This window comes from Oncorhynchus keta, chromosome 32 (genome assembly GCF_023373465.1).
Source record: "Oncorhynchus keta strain PuntledgeMale-10-30-2019 chromosome 32, Oket_V2, whole genome shotgun sequence".
Classification (NCBI taxonomy): Eukaryota; Metazoa; Chordata; class Actinopteri; order Salmoniformes; family Salmonidae; genus Oncorhynchus; species Oncorhynchus keta.
The window spans coordinates 29,875,816-29,899,854 of NC_068452.1; the positions used below are offsets into that span (position 1 = coordinate 29,875,816).

At 43.3% G+C, this 24,039-nt stretch overlaps 1 pseudogene across 1 annotated transcript; it reads left to right on the forward strand.

Annotated features, from left to right (window-relative positions):
* Nucleotides 1-2,343: 2,343 nt before the first annotated feature.
* Nucleotides 2,344-22,445, forward strand: LOC118365589 (SEC14-like protein 1; annotated as a pseudogene). Its single transcript, XR_008088713.1, has 16 exons — nucleotides 2,344-2,512; nucleotides 3,371-3,462; nucleotides 14,014-14,163; nucleotides 14,371-14,502; nucleotides 15,971-16,099; nucleotides 16,485-16,617; nucleotides 16,817-16,926; nucleotides 17,090-17,279; nucleotides 18,844-18,932; nucleotides 19,067-19,137; nucleotides 19,227-19,398; nucleotides 19,541-19,675; nucleotides 19,880-20,014; nucleotides 20,206-20,459; nucleotides 21,357-21,535; nucleotides 21,790-22,445. The product of XR_008088713.1 is annotated as an SEC14-like protein 1 (transcript).
* Nucleotides 22,446-24,039: the final 1,594 nt, after the last annotated feature.

Sequence of the window (24,039 nt, forward strand, 5' to 3'; positions counted from 1 at the left end):
TTTCTCCGTTTGGATAACGACATTTTGGCTAATGAGGGTGTAGTGAGAGGTAGAGACATTAACAATCTTAACAACGTCGTAACAAGCAGCAGATGGCGCATTGATACCGTCTGCTGTTTTCAGTCTGTCTCAGTGATGCGGCTTGTCTTAAAAAAAAAAAAAAAAATTAATTCCATGTCTTTTATGCATTTTTTCCACTTTCAAATTATCCTGCGGGCCTGATCGAACCTCCTTGGGGGCCGGTTCCGGCCCGCGGGCCGTATGTTTGACACCCCTGGTTTAGAGGGAGGGAAGGGATCAAATTACTAGGGTGGGGCACATGGGCTACTTACTAACAGCTTACTACACAACATACACTTAGCATTACTTTCTCCTTGGCATATTCCTTAATTTATGCAGCAGCATACAATATATTTTGGACTCACTTTGTTGTGCTGTGCTCACCTGAACAGGAAGATGGCGTGGCGATCCTTCTTGTGGGCTCTAGAAAGAGGCCAGAAATTCCGACTTGGAATTCTGAGTTGGATAACCATTCAAAATGATTTGTGTTTAATGAGTCCGCCAGATCAGAGGCAGTAGGGATGACCAGGGATGTTCTCTTGATAAGTGGGTGAATTGAACCATTTTCTGTCCTTCTAAGCACTCAAAATGTTATGAGTACCTTAGGGTGTCAGGAAAATTTATGGAGTAAAAAGTACATTATTTTCTTTAGTAAAGTAAACGTTGTCAAAAATATAAATAGTAAAGTACAGATACGCAAAAAAATTACTTACGTAGTACTTTATAATATTTTTACTTAAGTACTTTACACCACTGCCAGTAGATTGCCAACATGATGCACAATGGTGCCTGCTTGTCTAGCTTGCTAGCTTTTGAAAGTATGACATGATCAACCCAATCAAAGCTACGTTAGATATAACTTGATTTGATGTAATTTTATTTATGGCCAATGACCTTGAGCCTTCTTGGATGGGCACTTCTAATGTAAGTCTATGGCAGCACCCAATGGGCTTGAATTTTCAAGCTCTACCTGTAGATTTTGTGGTGACGTAGTGTCCCCATGAGTGCCAGAACACGGAGCCATTCACGGCGCAACTAGAGAACATTACCAACCGTACCCTCCATATATTCTGCTGGCTGCCCCTCCATCACAGAAAGCACCGAGCTGGGCTGAAACACCTGCATTTTGGAGCTGCCTTACTCAAGAAAGCAAATATATATATATATTTGTATGCGGCTTTGGAAAGTCAATTTGTTTTGTTTTTTACATTGTCTGCAAACTGATATGTGACGTGTATTAATGCCAAAATAACTGCCTCATCTGCTCTGAATTACGCAACGTCACTGTACATCCTGTACCGCCCTGGGATCTTGTCAGGGTATCTCTGTGCATTGAAATTGCCATTGATAAAGTGCAATTGTGTTTGTTGTCCGTAGCTTATTCCTGCCAATACCATAGCCCCACCGTCACCATGTGGCACTGTGTTCACAACGTTGACATCAGCAAACCGCTCGCCCACACAACGCCATACACGTGGTCTGCGGTTGTGAGGCCGGTTGGATGTACAGTACTGCCAAATTCTCTAAAACGTCGTTGGAGGTGGATTATGGTATAGAGATGAACATTCAATCCTCTGGCATGGCAACAGTTCTGGTGGACATTTCTGAAGTCAGCATGCAAATTACACGGTTCCTCAAAACATGAGACATCTGTGGCATTGTGTTGTGTACCAAAACTGGACATTTTAGAGTGGCCTTTTATTTTCCCCAGCACAAGGTGCCCCTGTATAATGATCATGCTGTTTAATCAGCTTCTTGATATGCCACACGTAAGGTGGATGGATTATGGCAAATGAGAAATGCTCACTAACAGGGGTGTAAACACATTTGTGCACAAAATTGGAGAGAAATCATATGTTTGTTTGTATGGAACATTTCTGGGAACTTTTATATCAGCTCATGAAACATGGAAAAAACACTTTACACGTTGCTGTTCATATTTTTGTTCACTGTATTTTCTATGCAAACTTTTAAAATGTTGACAAAAAAAATCACTGGACAAGTTAATGGAAACAGCTGTACTGTCTTGATGCAGTGTTAATAGTGAATCTCTAGCGCCATCTATAGACCGTTTTCTTCAAATGTAACCCGTTCACACAGTATATTTCCTTCAGCTACTATGATGGTTTCATTCATTCATGACATCATATACAATGTTGCAACCTTTTATTTTTCTGTCAATGGTTTCAACAATGTTACCTTAGCTTATTCCCAGTAATGCCTATCCTCACTTGAAAAACACACTGCTCCATGACAATATGTTACACAAGTATGTGACGTAGTCAAAAGAGGCGGCGTTAGCTACGCCGGACGCTTGCCTTGGATTCAACATCAAACCCGTCTCAGAAAGTTGCCTTATTTACGTATTTGTTGGAGCGTCCCATGGATTTAATATAAGTAGATCGTCTACTGACAAACTTCACGTGACTTATCTCCGAAAGTCATCGATCTGGTAAGTTTTTGTAATTTTTTTTCCGCCGTGTAAGGCCTAGTCATTTCGCAAATGTCTGAGGGAGTAGAATTCGTTCTGAAAATGTCGACCATTCTAAATATTTTTTGTTGACGATTTGACTGTCATCAAAATGAAGTTGTCAAGAAACCTACATAACTTACGCTTACGTATCGAGAAACAAACAAGCTAGTGTTGTGGATTGCAATAGTTATGATCTATAATACAATTATGCATATACTCAATTAGTGGAAATAACGTGTCATTGCACAAGCGAATTTCCTGAAAGTGTGATAATGTAGCTAATGTACTCTTGTGCATTTTGTTTTTATAACTAGAAATCTATGCCATCAAAACCACTCTTTATTTTGAAGTCCAAGTTACAGCTAGTCTACTGTACTGTACTGTATCTGTGTCAGGTGTTCACTGTATAAAATGGACTAAGAAAATGACACTGAGTTTGTAGGCTTAGCCTAGATGATGATAGATGCCACTTTTCTCAAATCACAGCTAGGTAAATGATTTTGGTCTGGCTCAGTAGCTGATTGTATCATTATGGTCATCATCCTGTGATTACCGTTGATATCAGCATGTTAACCAATCAAATCAGCTACTACAGTTTATGACCTAAAGAATAGTGCCTTTGCAATTGAGGACAATCAAGCGTTTTGCATCAAGCCAGCTGTCTAGTTGGTTTTAGAGCTGATGATCCAGCATTTCTCTTTGTTGTCTTTACAAATCCCATTCCTCTGACCTTTGCTTCATGATGATGTGCAGAGGATGTTTTGTTAGTTCCTGTTCTTCAGTGCTGTGTCAAGTGATCTCTAACTAACACTAGGGTTTGTCTATTGTGCATTTTAGGGCAGATCGCCAGAGGTTGAGCTACAGCCATGGTGCAACAATACCAGTCACCTGTAAGGGTCTACAAACACCCCTTTGAGCTGATAATGGCGGTAAGTTATGTACATTTGTGTGTTTAGGCTGCTGCTTTGTCTATGCGTATATGTGTGGGTGGGTAGTGTGGGATGCTTGTGAGAGGTTGCAGTGCTCATGTGCAAAATGGACCCAGACGCCCAGGCAGTCAGACTGCCAGTGTTTTGTGCTGCAGGAACAAAGTGTGGTTTGACTGCATAGAAACCTATCACATCTCATACAATATATCTCTATACACTGTATTACAGTGTCCCTGGGCACTGTATGTCATATTCTAGTGTTTTGTTGGCGAGATCATTGTTTATCCACCTTTTTGTTTTGAGAACACAGTCTGCAGTATTTCTGTTCACCCAACCTAATTAGTCGTAGCAGCAGATAACACACTACCATATTTATTATTGAGTATGAAACTGTAAGAGTACGATTTAATTAGTAACTTTTTGCCTTTAGTATTTTTGCAGGCACCTTGACTAAAGCGACGCTCTCTGTTAAATGCAATACCATATATATTAGCTTTTCCACTTGCCCTGCTGTAATACACATCATTCTTGATTTCAGTCACCGATCACCACTGCATAGATGTACTGGTACATGAGTAGTTCTGCAGATGGTTGCAAAAGTCATAGAAGATATACCAATCCACAATGTCATATACATACAGTGGGGCAAAAAAGTATTTAGTCAGCCACCAATTGTGCAAGTTCTCCCACTTAAAAAGATGAGAGGTCTGTAATTTTCATCATAGGTACACTTCAACTATGACAGACAAAATGGGAAAAGAAATCCAGAAAATCACATTGTAGGATTTTTAATGAATTTATTTGAAAATTATGGTAGAAAATAAATAAGTATTTGGTCAATAACAAAAGTTTATCTCAATACTTTGTTATATACCCTTTGTTGGCAATGACAGAGGTCAACTGTCTTCACTAGGTTTTCACACACTGTTGCTGGTATTTTGGCCCATTCCTCCATGCAGATCTCCTCTAGAGCAGTGATGTTTTGGGGCTGTTGCTGGGCAACACGGACTTTCAACTCCCTCCAAAGATTTTCTATGGGGTTGAGATCTGGAGACTGGCTAGGCCACTCCAGGACCTTGAAATGCTTCTTACAAAGCCACTCCTTTGTTGCCCGTGAGGTGTGTTTGGGATCATTGTCATGCTGAAAGACCCAGCCAAGTTTCATCTTCAATGCCCTTGCTGATGGAAGGAGGTTTTCACTCAAAAGCTCACGATACATGGCCCCATTCATTCTTTCCTGTACACGGAACAGTCGTCCTGGTCTCTTTGCAGAAAAATCGTCCCAAAGCATGATGTTTCCACCCCCATGCTTCACAGTAGGTATGGTGTTCTTTGGATACAAGTCAGCATTCTTTGTCCTCCAAACACAACGAGTTGAGTTTTTACCAAAAAGTTATATTTTGGTTTCATCTGACCATATGACATTCTCCCAATCTTCTTCTGGATCATCCAAATGCTCTCTTCAGACGGGCCTGGACATGTACTGGCTTAAGCAGGGGGACACGTCTGGCACGGCAGGATTTGAGTCCCTGGCGGCGTAGTGTGTTACTGATGGTAGGATTTGTTACTTTGGTCCCAGCTCTCTGTAGGTCATTCACTAGGTCCCCCCGTGTGGTTCTGGGATTTTTGCTCACCGTTCTTGTGATCATTTTGACCCCACGGGGTGAGATCTTGCGTGGAGCCCCAGATTGAGGGAGATTATCAGTATGTCTTCCATTTCCTAATAATTGCTCCCACAGTTGATTTCTTCAAACCAAGCTGCTTACCTATTGCAGATTCAGTCTTCCCAGCCTGGTGCAGGTCTACAATTTTGTTTCTGGTGTCCTTTGACAGCTCTTTGGTCTTAGCCATAGTGGAGTTTGGAGTGTGACTGTTTGAGGTTGTGGACAGCTGTCTTTTATACTGATTTCAAGTTCAAACAGGTGTTCAAAAGTTTGGGGTCACTTAGAAATGTCCTTGTTTTTGAAAGAAAATCACTTTTTTTGCCCATTTTAAAATAACATCAAATTGATCAGAAATACAGTGTAGACATTGTTAATGTTGTAAATGACTATCGGAGCTGGAAATGGCTGATTTCATTTTTATTTTTTTATTTTTAAATTTTTAATATCTACATAGTGCGTACGTTGTGTTAGCTAATCCAAGTTTATCATTTTAAAAGGCTATATGATCATTAGAAAACCCTTTTGCAATTATGTTAGCACAGCTGAAAACTGTTGTTCTGATTTAAAGAAGCAACACAACTGGCCTTCTTTAGACTAGTTAACTATCTGAAGCATCAGCATTTGTGGATTTGATTACAGGCTCAAAATGGCCAGAAACAAATAACTTTCTTCTGAAACTCATCAGTCTATTCTTGTTCTGAGAAAGGATGCTAATTCCATGCGAGAAATTGCCAAGAAACTGAAGATCTCGTACAACGCTGTGTACTACTCCCTTCACAGAACAGCGCAAACTGGCTCTAACCAGAATAGAAAGAGGAGTGGGAGGCCCCAGGGCACAACTGAGCAAGAGTACATTAGAGTATCTAGTGTGAGACATCTGTTTCTCAAAAGTCCTCAACTCGCAGCTTCATTAAATAGTACCCGCAAAACACCAGTCTCAACGTCAACAGTGAAGAGGCGACTCCGCGCAGTGCGCGCTAACCAGGTCGCCAGGGGCACTGTGTTTCCTCCGGCACATTGGTGCGGCTGGCTTCCGGGTTGGATGCTGTCTTAAGAAGCAGTGCGGTTGGGTTGTGTTTCGGAGGACGCATGGTTTTCAACCTTTGTCTCTCCCGAGCCCGTACGCGCCCTGCTCGCCACAGGAGTTGCTAGTGTGCGATGAGACAAGGATATCCCTACCGGCCAAACCCGGACGATGCTGGGCCAATTGTGCGTCGCCCCATGGACCTCCCGGTCGCGGCCGGCTGCGACAGAGCCTGGGCTCGAACCCAGGGTCTCTGGTGACAGAGCTAGCACTGCGATGAAGTGTCCTAGACTAGAGGTTGACCGATTATGATTTTTCAACGCCGATACCAATTTTTGGAGGACCAAAAAAAGCCGATAACGATTAATTGGACGATTAAAAAACAAAAACAAATTTAAAACATTTAAATGAACATTTTTTTTAATGACAATTACAACAATACTGAATGACCACTACTTTTAACTTAATATTATACATCAATAAAATTAATTTAGCCTCAAATAAATAATGAAACAAGTTCAATTTGGATTAAATAACGCAAAAACAAAGTGTTGGAGAAGAAAGTAAAAGTGCAATATATGCCATGTAAGAAAGCTAACGTTTAAGTTCCTTGCTCAGAACATGAGAACATATGAAAGCTTGTGGTTCCTTTTTAACATGACTCTTCAATATTCCCAGGTAAGAAGTTTTAGGTTGTAGTTATTATAGGACTATTTCTCTCTCTACCATTTGTATTTCATTAACATTTGACTATTGGATGTTCTTATAGGCACTTTAGTATTGCCAGTGTAACAGTACAGCTTCCGTCCCTCTCCTCGCTCCTACCTGGGCTCGAACCAGGAACACATCGACAACAGCCACCCTCGAAACAGCGTTACCCATGCAGAGCAAGGGGAACAACTACTCCAAGTCTCAGAGCGAGTGATGTTTGAAACGCTATTAGCGTGCACCCGGCTAACTAGCTAGCTATTTCACATCAGTTACACCAGCCTAATCTCGGGAGTTGATAGGCTTGAAGTCATAAACAGTGCAATGCTTGAAGCCCAGTGAAGAGCTGCTGGCAAAATGCATGAAAGTGCTGTTTAAATGAACGCTTACGAGCCTGCTGCTGCCTACCACCACTCCGACTGCTCTATCAAATATCAAATCATAGACTTAATTATAACATAATAACACACAGAAATACGAGCCTTAGTTTCCGGATTCAACCATATTAATGACCTATCATCTCGAAAACAAAACGTTTATTCTTTCAGTGAAATACAGAACCATTCCAAGTCTAAATATTCCTGTTACATTGCACAACCTTCAATGTTATGTCATAATTACGTAAAATTCTGGCAAATTAGTTTGCAACGAGCCAGGCGGCCCAAACTGTTGCATATACCCTGACTCTGCGTGCAATGAACGCAAGAGAAGTTTCACCTGGTTAATATTTCCTGCTAACCTGGATTTATTTTAGCTAAATATGCAGGTTTAAAAATATATACTTCTGTGTATTGATTTTAAGAAAGGCATTGATGTTTATACTTAGGTACATGTTGGAGCAACGACAGTCCTTTTTCGCGAATGCGCACCGCATTGATCATATGCAAAGCAGGTCACGCTAGATAAACTAGTAATATCATCAACCATGTGTAGTTAACTAGTGATTATGATTGATTGATTGTTTTTTTATAAGTTTAATGCTAGCTAGCAACTTACCTTGGCTTCTTACTGCATTCGAGTAACAAGCAGGCTCCTCGTGAGGCAGGTGGTTAGATCATTGGACTAGGTAACTGTAAGGTTGCAAGATTGAATCCCCGAGCTGACAAGGTAAAATCTGTCTTTCTTCCCCTGAAAAAGGCAGTCAACCCACTGTACCTAGGCCGTCATTGAAAATAAGAATGTGTTCTTAACTGACTTGCCTAGTTAAATAATCGGCCAAATTGGCGTCCAAAATTACAGATTTCCGATTGTTATGAAAACTAACTTAATCGGCCATTCCGATTAATCGTTCGACCACTACCCTAGACCACTGCGCCACCCAGATGACACAGAACAAGCAGTTCTCCTGTCACGCTCCTCCTCCATATCATTTCTACTCTCATTTCTTTCTTCTCTCGTCTCTCCCCTGGGCCTAGTTGTATAGTACTGTCTGTGTCTGCTGCTCCCACTGTGACTTCCTGCTTAGCTGTGGTTGACTGGCTGCTCTCTGAACTAGGCCCTGGGTGTCATTAGGCCTCTCCTCGCTGTGCTTGGGCCCGTCTGCTGCCTGGCCTACCGCCACAACTGGTCTGCCCTGTTAGGGCTGATAAGACTACTCCATCCGAGGGGGGGAAGTTGTGGCTTAGTACAATTTCACTCAGACAAAACACGCTGTATGAAGGGTTGTTTATATCATATCAACCCCAACATCTGTTCAGTGCATGGCCTAACTGTGTTTTAAGGTGAATAGCTTGGTCCAAAATCCATTAAAATGCAATCATTATATCTTAAAATTTATATCCACTTTTTTATTTTCTAAACTCTTGAATTTAAGCTCTTGGCTCTGTCTTGGCATCTGTTTACCTTGTTTCTGCTCTGTTTGAGACGCTGTGCCACTTCCTGTTCTTTGGGGTTATCTATTAAGTCAGACGCAAGTTACATTGTATAATAAGAAGGCCAGCGCTGGAAAAGGTCATTACTGAACAAAAGCTTAGTTTGTTAAAAACACTGAAATAGTTTATTTTGTAAGTGTCCTGTGTTACGCAACCTGATTACAGTGGAAGTCAGGTGCTCTGTTCTTTCTCTTTCTCTAACTGCAGCCGTGGCTCTGCTTCACCAAATACCAAAAAACCCAACCTTTGACCCCCAGCAGTTCTTATCTCAGTTCTAGTCTCGGCAACATCTGTTAAATATCTGGGAATGTTTTGTTCTACTTCCATTCACACACTGTCAGCAATTCAAAGATTGTCAGTTGATTTAAATGTTGCTGGGCTGCCTGTTTGTAAAAAGGCTGTTCTAATGACAGCAGTTCACACTAGATAGAGGGCCTAGCCAGACTAGAGGCTTCCTCTGTCCTCTGACTGAACATCCCACTAACTAATCCTTGGTTTGGCCCACTGACAGCCATTACAGTATCACTCCTGTCCTGACACCATCATCACACCAAACCTGGCATGTTGGTTTACCGCTTATCACTGACGACAACATTCCTCCGTTCTCGGGAACGTTTATGTAAACAGATTTGTTTTTCATATTCAAATCAAAATCAAGTAACATTTTATTGGCCACCTTCACATGGTTAGTAGATGTTAATGCGTGTGTAGCGAAATGCTTGTGCTTCTAGTTCCGACCATGCAATAATATCTAACAAGCAATCTAACAATTTCACAACTACCTTTTACACACAAAGTGTAAAGGAATGAATAAGAATAAAACCCCAAAGATCAAGCAATGCAGATGTAGCACAGTGGCTAGGGAAAACTCCCAGGAAAGGCTGGAACCTAGGAAGAAACCTAGAGAGGAACCAGGCTCTGAGGGGTGGCCGGTGCTGGAGAGAGAGGATGGAAACAGTAGGTTTCCAAGGTAGCATGACAAGTGAATAAGTCAGGGTTCCATAGCCGCAGGCAGAGCAGCAGAAACTGGATCAGCAGCACATCTGGTGAACAGGTCAGGGTTCCATAGATAGGTTAGCTGTCAACGTCACGAAAACGATGTGCGCGCATCCGTGGGGCAGAAGTCAGCGTGTTGTTGTGATTCTGGATGGCCAGATTTGTTAGCAAGAATGACAAGCTGCCATGTGGGGAATTGTAAATGGCTAATTTCAGCTTGCTGTTGATAGCATATCTTGTTTTGAGGTGTGGCTGATTTTGGTGAGGGGGGCTTTAGAGGTATCATGTCTAAGATCACACAGTACACCAATTAGGACAGACTGACCCTAGCTTCCTGGCATATAGACTATTACAGCATAGATACTGGAGACTGAGACGGGGGGGGGTCAGGGGAGGGACACTGGCACCCATCCAAAGTTATTATTAGTTTTTGTTGTTGTTGAATTTTACCCCTTATTCTCCCCAATTTCGTGGTATCCAATTGTTAGTAGCTACTATCTTGTCTCATTGCTACAACTCCCATATGGGCTCGGGAGAGACGGAAGGTTGAAAGTCATGCGTCCTCCGATACACAACCCAACCAAGCCGCACTGCTTCTTAACACAGCGCGCATCCAACCCGGATGCCAGCCGCACCAATGTGTCGGAGGAAACACCGTGCACCTTGCAACCTTGGTTAGCGTGCACTGCGCCCGGCCTGCCACAGGAGTCGCTGGTGCGCGATGAGACAAGGATATCCCTACCGGCCAAACCCTTCCTAACCTGGATGACGCTAGGCCAATTATGCGTAGCCCCACGAACCTCCTGGTCGCTGCCGGTTACGACAGCCTGGGCGCGAACCCAGAGTCTCTGGTGGCACAGCTGGCGCTGCAGTACAGCGCCCTTAACCACTGCGCCACCCGGGAGGCCTCCAAAGTTATCCCCAGACAGGTCCAACCAGGCAGGATATAACCCCACCCACTTTGTCAAAGCATAACCCCCACACCACTAGAGGTATATCAACAGACCACTAACTTACTGCCCTGAGACAAGGCAGAGTATAGCCCACGAAGATCTCCCACACCGCCCGAGCCTGAGGGGGCGCAAAACAGGAAGATCCGGACAGGAAGATCACTTTAGTAACTCAACCCACTCAAGTAGGGTAGAGTGTAAAAAGCCTGGCACAATGCACCCTACCTAGGGACGGCATGGGAGACGAGCAAACCAGTGACTCAGCCCCCGCAATATAAGCAGAGAATCCCATTGGAGAGAGGGGAGTCAGCCAGGCAGAGACAGCAAGGGTGGTTCGCCACGCCAGTGCCTTGCAGTTCACCTTCTCACCCCTGGGCCAGACTACACTCAATCATAGGGACCTACTGAAGAGATGAGTGTTCAGTAAAGATGTAAAGGTTGAAACTCAGTCTGAGTCTCTCACATGGATCGGTAGACCATTCCATAAAAATGGAGCTCTATAGGAGAAAGCCCTGCCTCCAACTGTTTGCTTAGGACTTCTATGAACAATAAGGAGGCCTGTGTCTTGTGAATGTCGCATACATCTAGGTATGTACAACAGGACCAAATGGGTAGGAGCAAGTCCGTGTAATGCATTGTAGGTTACCAGTAAAACCTTGAAATCAGCCCTAGCCTTAACAAGAAGCCAGTATCGTTGGCTAATAACACAAAATCCAGACACAAAATAATGGGTATGTTTTATCTATCCTAAAGCAAGATTTAGGCCTAAATATTTAGAATATCCTTTTAGGCTCAGAACGTCTGAGGCAGTTTGGTTTTCTGAATGCAGGTACTGTTAGAGACGATGGACAATGCACCCAACTATCTAAATGTAAGCTTCTTGGTTTATGCACTGAAGCCTATATACTACTTTAGTGTTTTGGCTTGGTAATGGGGAAGAAGGAAATGGACTCCGTATCTTATGTTCCCAAGCATTGGAAGATAGTAGTTACATGTCTTGGTTGTGTAACTGTAGTCAAATGTATATCCTTCTGTCATGTTATTCAATCAATATTCACGGATGATGTCTTCGTGCCTCGTCATTTTATCGATCAGACTGCACACCAGCTTTGTTTGATCCATAAAGACTTGCACTGTTGCACTGTCATTAACCACGTTGTGATGGAAACAGGAAGTACTGGTCCAATTTTATAAATGCCTCCAGATCATTTGTTTGTTGGGATCTTTTTGTATCGGTAAAATTAATTATGCGTAAATATTTATGAAATAACCATCAAATTGGAGTCACACCATGTTATGGTATGTGGTCCTCCCACTACGACTCGGGAAACCATGCAGTTTATTAGGCTACAAATTAAGTAAGTTATGATGAACTTCACAGGGTGGTGAAAGTGCACAGTGAATAACTTGATGCTCCTCGCCAATAAATATTGAGGGTCTTATTCTGGTGACATGATCGATGCTTGACTGCCATTTGACAAGTATACATATTCTCGGTCTTATCCATAGTAAACTCATCCTGTAGACTAGACGACCCTCACTGTATCTGTGAGCTGTTGGCTCGACTGGTGTTTATCCATAGTAAACTCATCATGTAGACTACTTTCACTGTAAATGTGAGTTGTTGGCTAGACTGGTGTTTATCCATAGTAAACTCATCCTGTAGACTAGACTACCCTCACTGTATCTGTGAGCTGTTGGCTAGAGCGCACGTGTCATGACCAGAGTTGGCACATTTTCTATTTAATAAATTGCCCCCATCCCTCCTGCTCATTGAACAGTTTTTGTGACAAAACTATAGCCAGAGTAGAAAATGCCATGGAAACCCATTGAACTTATTTGGTACATTAAACCTACATGTTTTGTGCACCATGTCGTCACACACTGATTTTTATCCGCAACAAGTCAGTTTGATGGAAACACCACTGGTGGGAAATGTTCTATTCTAATAATTGCATGAAAATCTGTCGCCAATTGGATGGAAACCTAGATGGTGACTCTGAACAGGGTGGGTGTTTTATGTGTGTGTCAGCAGATTGATCTCCGTGTACTCTGCACCATTGTGCTAATTTGGGGTTTCACCCTATCAGATTCCAGCAAAAATCAGCTTTTTGTTTATCTGACTTTCATTGATCTGCATGTCCAGCCCTTATATTTAACCTCACAGTCAAGTGTTTTACCATTTTCTTTTCAGGACAACCAGGGATACAAGTGGAACACTAAACAATTTTAAATAAACAGTTGCATTCATGAGATTTATTGACGAATGTCAATAACAAAGCAACAGTAAACATGTTGTCCACCACGAATTGCATAGTAAATGCTGCATCATTCACCCAAGTTTAGTCAACATCGGGCCAATGCTGTCGAGATCGCGTGTGTCTAACGTACGTACAGACGGCTGGACAGAGACCGATCCAAACTCCACAATTTCATCGTTGGGGACGATAAGGTCCGCCAAAAACAAACACCTGATCAAATGAATTTGATGTACATACAGAATGTTTTTTTGCGCACTTAAATGATTATCCTGATCCTGATTATCATGATTATCACTGACAACTGTGTGGAGTCTGGAGTTGGACAGCAATACTGTGAACTTATTACAGTTTTATAGACACTATGTAGACACTGGGCTGCCGCAGCCACTGGGTGGCGCAGCAGTCTAAGGCACTGCTGGAGTGCTGGAGGTGTCACTACAGACCCTGGTTTGATTCCAGGCTGTATCACATCTGGCCGTGATTGGGAGTCCCATAGGGCGGCGCACAATTGGCCCAGCGTTGGCTGGTTTAGGCCGGTGGAGGCCGTCAAATAAAGGTTAAATGAAAATAAATGTACTGGGATCTGCTATGTAGAAGAACCCTTTACCTTCTAAACGACTCTTGTGCAGCTTGTGAGAGTCATAGGGCAAAACATGTTTGAGAGTCTCAGCTTTTCATATATAGCTTTTAATAGTTTGTAACTCAAACCATTCAGACTCTACAGTCATTCTTGTATAAAAGACCCTGTCCTTGCCAGATGACTGCTTAATGGTGAAACTGCCACGTCCGTTTGCAATATCACAACAACAAAGACGTTTCTGCATACAACGCAGGCTGTTTTTCTGTCAGACGTAATTGCAGGTGTGATAGGACAGCAGCTTGTAATGCAATTTATTTGACCTTGATGCGCAACTCCCCCCACCTCTGCTGCTTCGCCATGGAAACAAAAACAGTAACTGTGGCCTTTTTTTTATCAAAGTGATTATAATACTTTCACTGTATGTCATGGATTGCGTTTTGTTTTCATCATGTAAGTAATATTGCATATTTTCTTCCTCCTTCCCTCTCTCCCATTAGGCCTATGTGCGGAGGTTTCCAAACTGCCCCCTGATCCCCATCTTTGTGGACAGTGAGGTGGTGAAGGAGGAGCACAGTGATGACGGAGCCACTGTGTTCATTGAGAGGCGCTGTAAGGTGGAGGCAGATGCCCCCCGGCTGTTCAAAAGGGTATCTTACCTTTAACCTTTCACCTTTCTCTTGAGCAGTGAAGCTACTCAAGTTATCAATGTATAATAGTGTCTGTTTGATTCTCTTATTTTCTAATGTGAAGGCTATTAGTAGTTATTTCCCCACAGACCTGAATATCCCGGTAGGGGGGGTGTTGTGGTAGTGTTGTCCAGAGTTGATTGACCGTGGTCTACTGTGTGTGTCTAGATGGCTGGTGTGGACTACCTGTACTTCATCCATAAGAACACTCTGGACCGCAGGGAGAGGGCGCTGCACATAGAGGTCGTCAACGAGACCTTCTCCAACAGAGTCATCGTCCATGAGATCTGCAACTACACGGTGTGCCCCACAACTATAATAATCATCGGTTACATGGGCTGCGTTTTACACAGGCAGACTAATTCTGATCTTTTGTACACTCATTGGTCTTTTGACCAATCATATCAGGTCTTTGCACATTATCTTTTTCAGAGCTGATCTGATTGGTCAAAAGACTAGCAAAATATAGTAGTTGTGTGTGTTTGACGCTCTTTATTTTCTTAAATGTGTGAAGGCTATTAGTGATTATAATATATTAGATTTGAGCTGTCTGTGTAAATGCAGCCATACTCTCTTATCATTGCAACAGGGTTTGTAAGCCTTTCCACTTGTACCCATATATAGGTTGAAAAAGTCAGCTTTGGGGACTGATAAGTGCCTATTAATGACAGAGCTCAGGCTCTGAACTTCACAGCTCAGAATGGGTTTTGAACTTGAGCACAGCACGCGACAGGAAGTTGCCCCCATCCCTCCTGATAATTGGACAACTTGTGTAAATGTTTAGTTGCCTGAGTGAGGAAAATGCTGTAAATTAAGAGGACTCTATGTATTTTTAAAGATGAGACGTTGAAGATGGTAATAAATACCACTTTGATGTCATACAAGTCAAACACACGTGAGTCCGAATGTGATCATCACATTTCCAAACATAAAACTCATGTCATTTACAGTGTCAGTGTTTATGATCACTATGTTTGATGTAACGTTACCAGATGACATGGCATCATACCCTGGTTGTTCTGAACAGAATGAGACGGTGTTTGTCTCAGTGGAACGTGTACGTTAATGCACTCCTTTCTATTCGCACCAAAATCACCATCTGTTTCTTTGAATTACCCTGTGAAAGCCTAACACTGTAAAATCCTATTTTATAACTTAGCTTGTCATGGTGGCAATAGAACAAGCTTTCAATCGATGCCCATCTGACCCAGATTGCGATTTATAATGGGTCATTTTGAATTGTGTAAGCAACAACAGTCATTGTGATTGTAGGAATACAGGGTTGTGTTCCTTACATAACCACTACAAGAGAGCCAAAATAAAGCGCCTCATAGTTGAGGACTGTTATTTGAGTCTTAAGTGCATGGAAGTTACGTAGGGACTGCACACTGTGGAGAGGTGTGTGGCTGCTTGGAGACAGTTAGCCCTCCCACTCAAACCCTTGTCACTTTTTTCCTCTTATGTTGCACCAACCCACATTTTCCAGGAATAGTCTCATCATGTTACTGAATGTATCCAGAGTATTTACAGATTTGATCAACAAATGTGCCGAAAAATATAGTAAATGTATAATGTTTGTGGCCTAACAATTTCCCATATTCTCCAAACTGTTCCCTTTCAATTGCTACCATGCTTACGCCTATGCTTTTCATGTTTCTTCTGTAAGAAACATTTCAATTTAGCCCTGTCCATATAGGCCAATTCCCACCAGTGTAAAAGGTTCATCCATTTGGCGTCTGTTTTGTGATGAGTTGTGCTTCCTCCACAGGTTCACCCAGAGAATGAGGAGTGGACGTGTTTCGAGCAGACAGCCAGTCTGGACATCAAGTCCTTCTTTGGCTTTGAGAACGCAGCTGAGAAGCTAGCCATGAAGCAATATGCCAACAGTATTAAAAAGGTGTGTTCATGTGTCAGTCTGTGACCATGTGAGTACAGTATACATGTCAGTGTGGGGGATGGATGAGGCTATAGGATATACCATCATCATCCAGCATGCTGCTCCCCCATACAGACCCAGTGTTACATGAGCATGCTTGTACAGTCTATTTTCAGGCCTTCTGTGATCCAGTCTGGCAGCTCTGTGTAAACTGAGTGTGTTAACCAGGATCTTCTGACATTTGCTCGTTGGGCCATATATCCTGCTCAGCTTTGTCACACAATGGGGTGTGCTCGTATGCGGCCAGGCGCATGTCTAAACAAACCTGCAGTATTTGCTCACAGTGTTTGCTCATTACACTCGCTACCTGTACTGTCCTTATGCAGTCATGTGCTCTGTCCTCCAGGGCAAAGAGATCATAGAGTATTACCTGAAGGAGTTGGAGGATGAGGGGGTGACCCACGTCCCCCGCTGGAGCCCCCCTCAGGCCCCCCCACCCACTGCCAGCCCCACAGATCTACCGGCTGGCTCCCCAGATGGTCCGTGTTCCGAGTCCGAATCAACACAATAATAAACACACACAATCTGAGGGATCTGTCACGGCTGAAGTCCCAATCCCATTCCACTGGCTCTGAAAGCAAACATTCTGGCCTTGCCTTGGGCTGCATTGGGCTGGTAGACTGTGGTTATGCATTTGGATATGTGTGTGAATTGACTGTGTCTGTGTTTCGATTGCAGACAAGTTGGATGCAGACTACATCAGGCGTTACCTAGGAGACCTGACGCCGCTGCAGGAGAGCTGTCTAATAAGACTACGCCAGTGGCTGCAGGAGACCCACAAGGGCAAGGTTGGACACGTGTATGAACACACCTAACACTCAAACTCTGACTCAAATAGTTGCAAACAAGAGCAAAACTTGAATCCAAAGAACATAGATGTAAGTAACACTCACATCTGACTCTCACACACCACAACATCTGAATAAACACAATCTCCGCTCCCTCCCTTAGATCCCTAAGGACCAGCACGTGCTGCGTTTCCTGCGGGCCCGGGACTTTAACCTGGAGAAGGCCCGGGAGATCCTGTGTCAGTCGCTCTCCTGGAGGAAGCAGCACCAGGTGGACTTCCTGCTGGACTCCTGGGAGAGACCTCAGCTGCTACACGATTACTACACCGGGGGCTGGCACCACCACGACAGAGGTATGTACCTCTCGGAGCAGGATAGAGTTTTAACGGCAGGGTTGTGTTCAACGGGCACAGACAGAAGATGAAAATATATTTTGAAATGGGAAAGTAGTGTTCTTGTTGCACAAATTCAGGAAGTACTGCACCACCAGTTTCACAATGTTTTCTTCCGCTTGGTTTCTAGTGAATGTATCCCAGCTCTTACATGTATTGGTAATGACTAACTGTAATGTCTGGTTGCTTCTCTGGAAGTGGCATCACTAGCTATGTTTCCATTAACTTGTCCAGTGATTATTTGTAGTTTATTTTTTTAAACATTTTGCATAAAAAATAGTTGGAACAATTGCCTGCTATGGTGCATTTCTGTTGAACTGTTTTGTGTTGATAAAAACAGCTGGATGTAATGACGTCACACCTAAAAAATAAAATGTTTTTTTTTTTTCAAAAACCAAGTGTTGAACACAAAGTTAAGTGATTGAAGTGTTTTCATTATCAATTTTGGCAAATTGTGCATTAATAAGCCTGTATGCTCACTCCCACCGATCCGTTTCATGTCTCAGGTAGCTTGCAAAAGTCAGCATGGATAGAATGCAAGAAATGACAAACATTTCTCATGTGCCGATGTATGCCACGGACTGTGCCATGGTGAAACTTGCACTCATTTAGCTCAGAAGTAGTTGGATGGTGAAACAACCAGAAGGGCAAAGGCAAAGCAATTCAGGCATTCTTGAAAGTCAGGGCAATCCTTGTCCTGCAAAGAAACATTACTTGTATAGTTGAACATTTTGATTTAGCAAGCAGTAGGCATTTAGAATTACATGTGGAGTGGAGCTTTATAGTTACATGATGATGTCACATGACCTGCGAACTGTCAAAATGATTGGGCAATCATTTATTTATTCGAAAGCACCGTTTCCATCATTTGTCACAATAAAGAATGTTGGACAAAATAAAAATCCGCCCCTGTCCAACAGATAATACAATGTTGTTGATCTTTAGAACGTTTCTCCTACAGCTGCTGTTTCCATTACTCTGCCACAAGGTTTTTATATTCCTATAAACCTGGGTCAACCTGCCTACTATGTGTCAAGGGAAATCTCCCAGTCTGTGGGCATGAGTCAGACAGGCAGCTGTTGGTAGCTTTCTCCTGCTGTGTCAGCAACTGACAGATTGCTATAGCATATGATGTGGTTAGCAGAGATGTAAAATACCTGTCCAGGCATTGTAAGATCTGGCATGTGTCAGAAACGTCTGGGCAGAGGAAATTACCCATTGGCTATCAGCTAAATGGAGATAATCGGACATCTAGGACCAGGAAGTGGCCCATAGTAACCATAATAACAATAACCCCCACCTAAAAGCAAATACAGCTGGTTGTAAAATGCCTATATTTACATGAATGACTTTAATGTGAGTTGTAAATGGATATACTGTAGATGTGATTATGGTCAACACAATCTGACTCTGTTTCTCTATTGATTTAACTGAATACTGTCTGCGTCTGTTTAATGTCATGATCATTACTGATCCTCCGTAGCTTTAACAGTGAGGTCACGTGTTTGTCCTCGTCTGTCTATAGATGGACGCCCTCTGTATATTCTGCGACTCGGTCAAATGGATACCAAGGGTTTAGTACGCGCCTTGGGCGAGGAGTCCCTTCTGAGACAAGTGAGTATGACACACACACACACACACACACACACACACACATCCAGATGCTGGGTATAAACACACACATAAACACATACTATACGCAAATGGTCTCCCTTCCCCTTACCTCTCACCTCTTCACTCTCCCCCAGGTCCTGTCCATCAACGAGGAAGGTCTGAGGCGTTGTGAAGAGAACACCAGAGTCTTTGGCCGACCCATCAGGTAGCTACCATTTCACACTCACTCCTCTTATGTCTCTCATCCCTGAATGCAGTATGTATTCAGTATGTCCTATAACCCTCCTGTCTCAGCTGCTGGACGTGCCTGGTGGACCTGGAGGGGTTAAACATGCGTCACCTGTGGCGTCCGGGGGTTAAAGCCCTGCTGAGGATCATAGAGGTGGTGGAGGCCAACTACCCAGAGACCCTGGGATGTCTGCTCATACTGAGGGCTCCACGGGTCTTCCCTGTGCTCTGGACCCTGGTGAGAGCCTTTAACATCACACATTGTAGTGTACATTACATTGTACAGTGCTTTCTCTCTCGATCGATCGCGTTCAGTTGTATTCAATTGCATGTGCAGAGAAAAGATATGAGACTACCTTTGACCCTGAGTGTCTTCTCAGGTCAGTCCATTCATTGACGAGAACACCAGGAAGAAGTTCCTGGTGTATGCTGCGAATGACTACCAGGGGCCTGGAGGTCTGGTGGACTACATCGATAGAGAGGTCATCCCTGACTTCCTGGGAGGAGACTGCCTGGTGAGTCTGTCTGTCGGACCGGAGTCTCATCTGGCTGTTGTAGACAGTACCCTTCTACATGCATATGAATTCATATGGACTAATGCTGCTAATACATAATATAGTTAACTGTCGGTCATCTTGTTAAACATTTTCCTAGCTGTGTGTGCTGATAGAACTGGGGGCTGATTGTGTCTCTTGTGTCCTCTGTCATGTCATATTCAGTGTGAGATCCCTGAAGGAGGTATGGTCCCCAAATCTCTGTACAGGACAGCAGAGGCGCTGGAAAGTGAGGAGCTGCGGCTGTGGACAGACACCATCTACAAGACTGCCAGTGTCTTCAAAGGGGCCCCACATGAGGTAACCTGATCTAAACAGTAACTACAGTATGTGTTTTCCAGCTTCTCAGTTGACTGCACTTAAACAGTGGGTTAGGTTGCTCCCTCTAGTGGAGAAATACAACGTTACAGCAAAAAGCTGTAAAAACCCACAATGATCATTTGTCTGTAGTTTTGTCCTACTGTGTTCACTCACTACCGATCCTGTTCCAGCTGCTGATCGAAATCTCCGAGTCCTCTTCTGTGATCACCTGGGACTTTGACGTGTGTAAAGGGGATGTCATCTTCAACATCTACCACTCCAGGAGGGCGCCCCAGCCCCCAAGAGGGACGTCCAGGGGGCCCACGGCAGCATCGTGTCGCCAGCCACCAACAACATGCAGCTGATTGACAGATCCTGGATTCTGGGGCAAGACTACAGCATGGTGGAGACAGCACTCACCTGCAAGGAGGGAGAGAGTGTTCAGGTAAAAAAAAAAAAAGCCTGGTTTCAACCCAGGGACCTTTTGTGTGTGAGGCGAATGTGATAACCACTACACTACGGAGACTAACCACCAACCTTAGGGCTGAATCCTAAGATGTGAGTGTAACTGAAACATCCACTGATGTCAATGGGAGTTCTGTGCAGTGCTCATATCTTGTCTCTTCATCCCTATGCAGTGTTTCTGTTTGCTGGTAATTACTGGCTTTTGGACGTTTTTTATTTAGAGATATATATAGATATCTCTCTCTAAAAGCTGACAAATAAAAACATTGCAACGCATGGAAGTTGGTTCAGGTTGTCTTTCAATCCCATCATCTGTCTACTCCAGCTGTCTGTCTTCAGTTCACACTCTCACTAGCAAACTTGTAACATTTTATCAACTGGTACCGTCCCACAAAGTTTCCCGTGCCAGTGAGTCTAACAGACAAAGCTGTGTGAATACAGAGGATAAATATTCAAGTGTTTTATTACATTTTTCTAGATGATTCTCTCTAATAGACCATTTACAGAGATGTCATACAAGTCCACCAAGGAGGAGAATTTAGATGAAGTCATTTAGCTTCCCTCTTCTAATCTAATGCCTGGTCCAGTAGCCAGAGGAACAGAGGGAGATATGCAAGGAGCTGACTTTCAATTTGCAGGCTATCCTTCTTCCTCCTTGCGTAGCTCAATAATCATTGCAGTCACTTCTATGTAGTGTCATTCGGCAGTGGACCAATGCCTTCAAAAGTATTTGCCTACATGTGAGGGAATTCTAATGGGTTTCTATTACATAAAGTCTCATTTCAATATTGAATGTGCTATTACCTATAGCCTGCGTTTTGAATGGAAATGCTGCCTCTGACCCTCGACCTCACCTGTCCCCTCCTCCTCTCCCCAGGGCTCCCATGTGACGCGGTGGCCCGGGTTCTACATCCTCCAATGGCGGTTCCATTGCTCCCCGGCCTGCTCTACCTCCAGCCTGCCCCGGGTGGATGACGTGCTGGCCTCCCTGCAGGTCTCCTCCCACAAGTGTAAGGTCATGTTCTACACCGAGGTGCTGGGCTCCGAAGACTTCAGGTCAGTCACCATTCACTATACTATACTGTATAACACAGTGTATTGTTATGGTGATGCTTAGTGTGTAGGGCTGCTGCATGTCAGTGAGTAAATGTTTTAGGCCAGCTTGTTTTTTAGGCAGTGTGTAGTTGTGTGGGGAAAATGTATTTGTGATAATTTCTAAGGGTGTCTATAAAGATTCTTAGGGAAGCAGTGTTCTAAGAAAAGGTGTTTGATGGATATTTAATCTATTGTCTGCCTGCCTGTCTGTCTAGGGGCTCTATGACCAGTCTGGAGTCCAGTCACAGTGGCTTCTCCCAGCTGAGTGCCGCCACCACCACCTCTAGCCAATCACAGTCCAGCTCCACCGTATCAAGGTAGCATCCAGCCAATAGGAGGTGAAGGAGTTTGAGTTTTGCTACATGGAGATCCCATTTGGGATCTAACTGACTTCTGATACTGTTGACTTCTGCCCTGTTGCCTTAAAGAAAAACCAGTGCTGTACCAACACCTGCCAATGAGGACTTAACCTTACCCAATGGGATGAGAGAAGTGTTATGAACTGTATGGAACAAGGATCGCCTATCCTTAATGCCATGTGGTGGAACACTGGACTTCCTACCTGTGAGCACCTTCTAGGTTGTCAGTGTTGGTAAAACAACAAGTGTGCTGTCTGCATTTAAAGCACTGGAATATATTATTAAAATATACATGTATGTTTTTTATCTATCTATAATTAGTGACATTAAGATTGCTCTGGAAGTGGAACGTCTGCTATATGAGCATCTGCTGAATGAATAAATGCATATGGAGATGTCTTGCAAACCATCCTCTTCTTTCTTTCAATACCATTATTCTTTGTTTTTTAAGGGAAGTGAAATGTTTCCCATTTTTTAAAAATTGAACAATAAAGCACTGCCTATTTTCAGCATTTGTGTAATACAATGATGCCTACTGTTTCAGATGGTACTGTTGAAGTTACCCTTATTCACCATAGGATGTCAGTGTGTTCATGTGGAACGGTGCTACACACAACCATACTACATTAGCCCTTCTCCAGCCAGTGATTGTCTTACCAGCCACTCTGTCACTCCTTCCTTTGTACTCAACCTTTTAAAGTTGTGTTGCTGAAATAGAGAAAGACATAAGTTATAACTGATATGACCGATCAGCGATTTTACTGTGAGAGGTTCCTAAACCTCCGCCATGTGTTGTCTAAACCACTATTTGACCTTGTGTCAACGAGGTGGTACAGGCTACTGGGTTGTTACATGTTTATTATTCCCTGCTCATTTAAATGCAGTATTGCGTTCCTTCGCCCGCCTTGTGGTTGTGCGCGAGGCCTTGCAGTCGGCTGTGATTTACATAACTTTTAATTTCCATAAAGCCGTCCAATTTATTTTTCCTTTTGTCGTTCCGTTGCCCTTGACTGTATTGTGTTATACAGTAGTGGCGGCCACAGTGCTTGGTTGAGAGGCGGCCTGCTTGGCAGTGCTTGGTTGTTGGGCTCCCTGCTGGGTTGTCAGTGTTGGTAAAACAAGAAGTGTGCTGTCTGTTGTTACCAGGAGGATGTTTGCTGAATATGTAATTCTGCTCTAATGACCTCCTGGGACACGTTGTCCACAAACTGTGACTCGGGGCCACACTTCCTCAAGTCTCATTGGCCAGTTAATTATTGAACTGGCCAATTATTGAACCATCCGCATTGAGTTTGGGTCGACCAAATCTCTGTCATATCCAAGCTATGTTGATAAACATGTATTTATTTTATTTTCCAAACACATTTACATGTACAGGAATTTAACTTGGTGAAATGGTGCTGCCAAAATAAACCATATACAGGCTGACAAACTAGCTCCGCCTCAATGTAGGAGCACAGAGTAAACTATATATACAGTATATATACAGTGGGGCAAAAAAGTATTGTCAGCCACCAATTGTGCCAGTTCTCCCTCTTAAAAAGATGAGGCCTGTAATTTTCATCATAGGTCCACTTCAATTATGACAGACAAAATGAGAAAAAAAACAGAAAATCACATTTTAGGACTTTTAATGAATTAATTTGCAAATTATGGTGGAAAAATAAGTATTTGGTCAAACAAGCAAGATTTCTGCCTCACAGAACTGTAACTTCTTCTTTAAGAGGCTCTTCTGTCCTCCACTCGTTACCTGTATTAATGGCACCTGTTTGAACTTGTTATCAGTATAAAAGACACCTGTCCACAACCTCAAACAGTCACACTCCAAACTCTACTATGGCCAATACCAAACAGCTGTCAAAGGACACCAGAATTGTAGACCTGCACCAGGCTGGGAAGACTGAATCTGCAATAGCTAAGCAGCTTGGTTTGAAGAAATCAACTATGGGAGCAATTATTAGGAAATGGAAGGCATACAAGACCACTGATAATCTCCCTCGATCTGGGGCTCCACGCAAGATCTCACCCTGTGGGGTCAAAATGATCACAAGAACGGTGAGCAAAAATCCTAGAACCACACGGGGGGACCTAGTGAATGACCTGCAG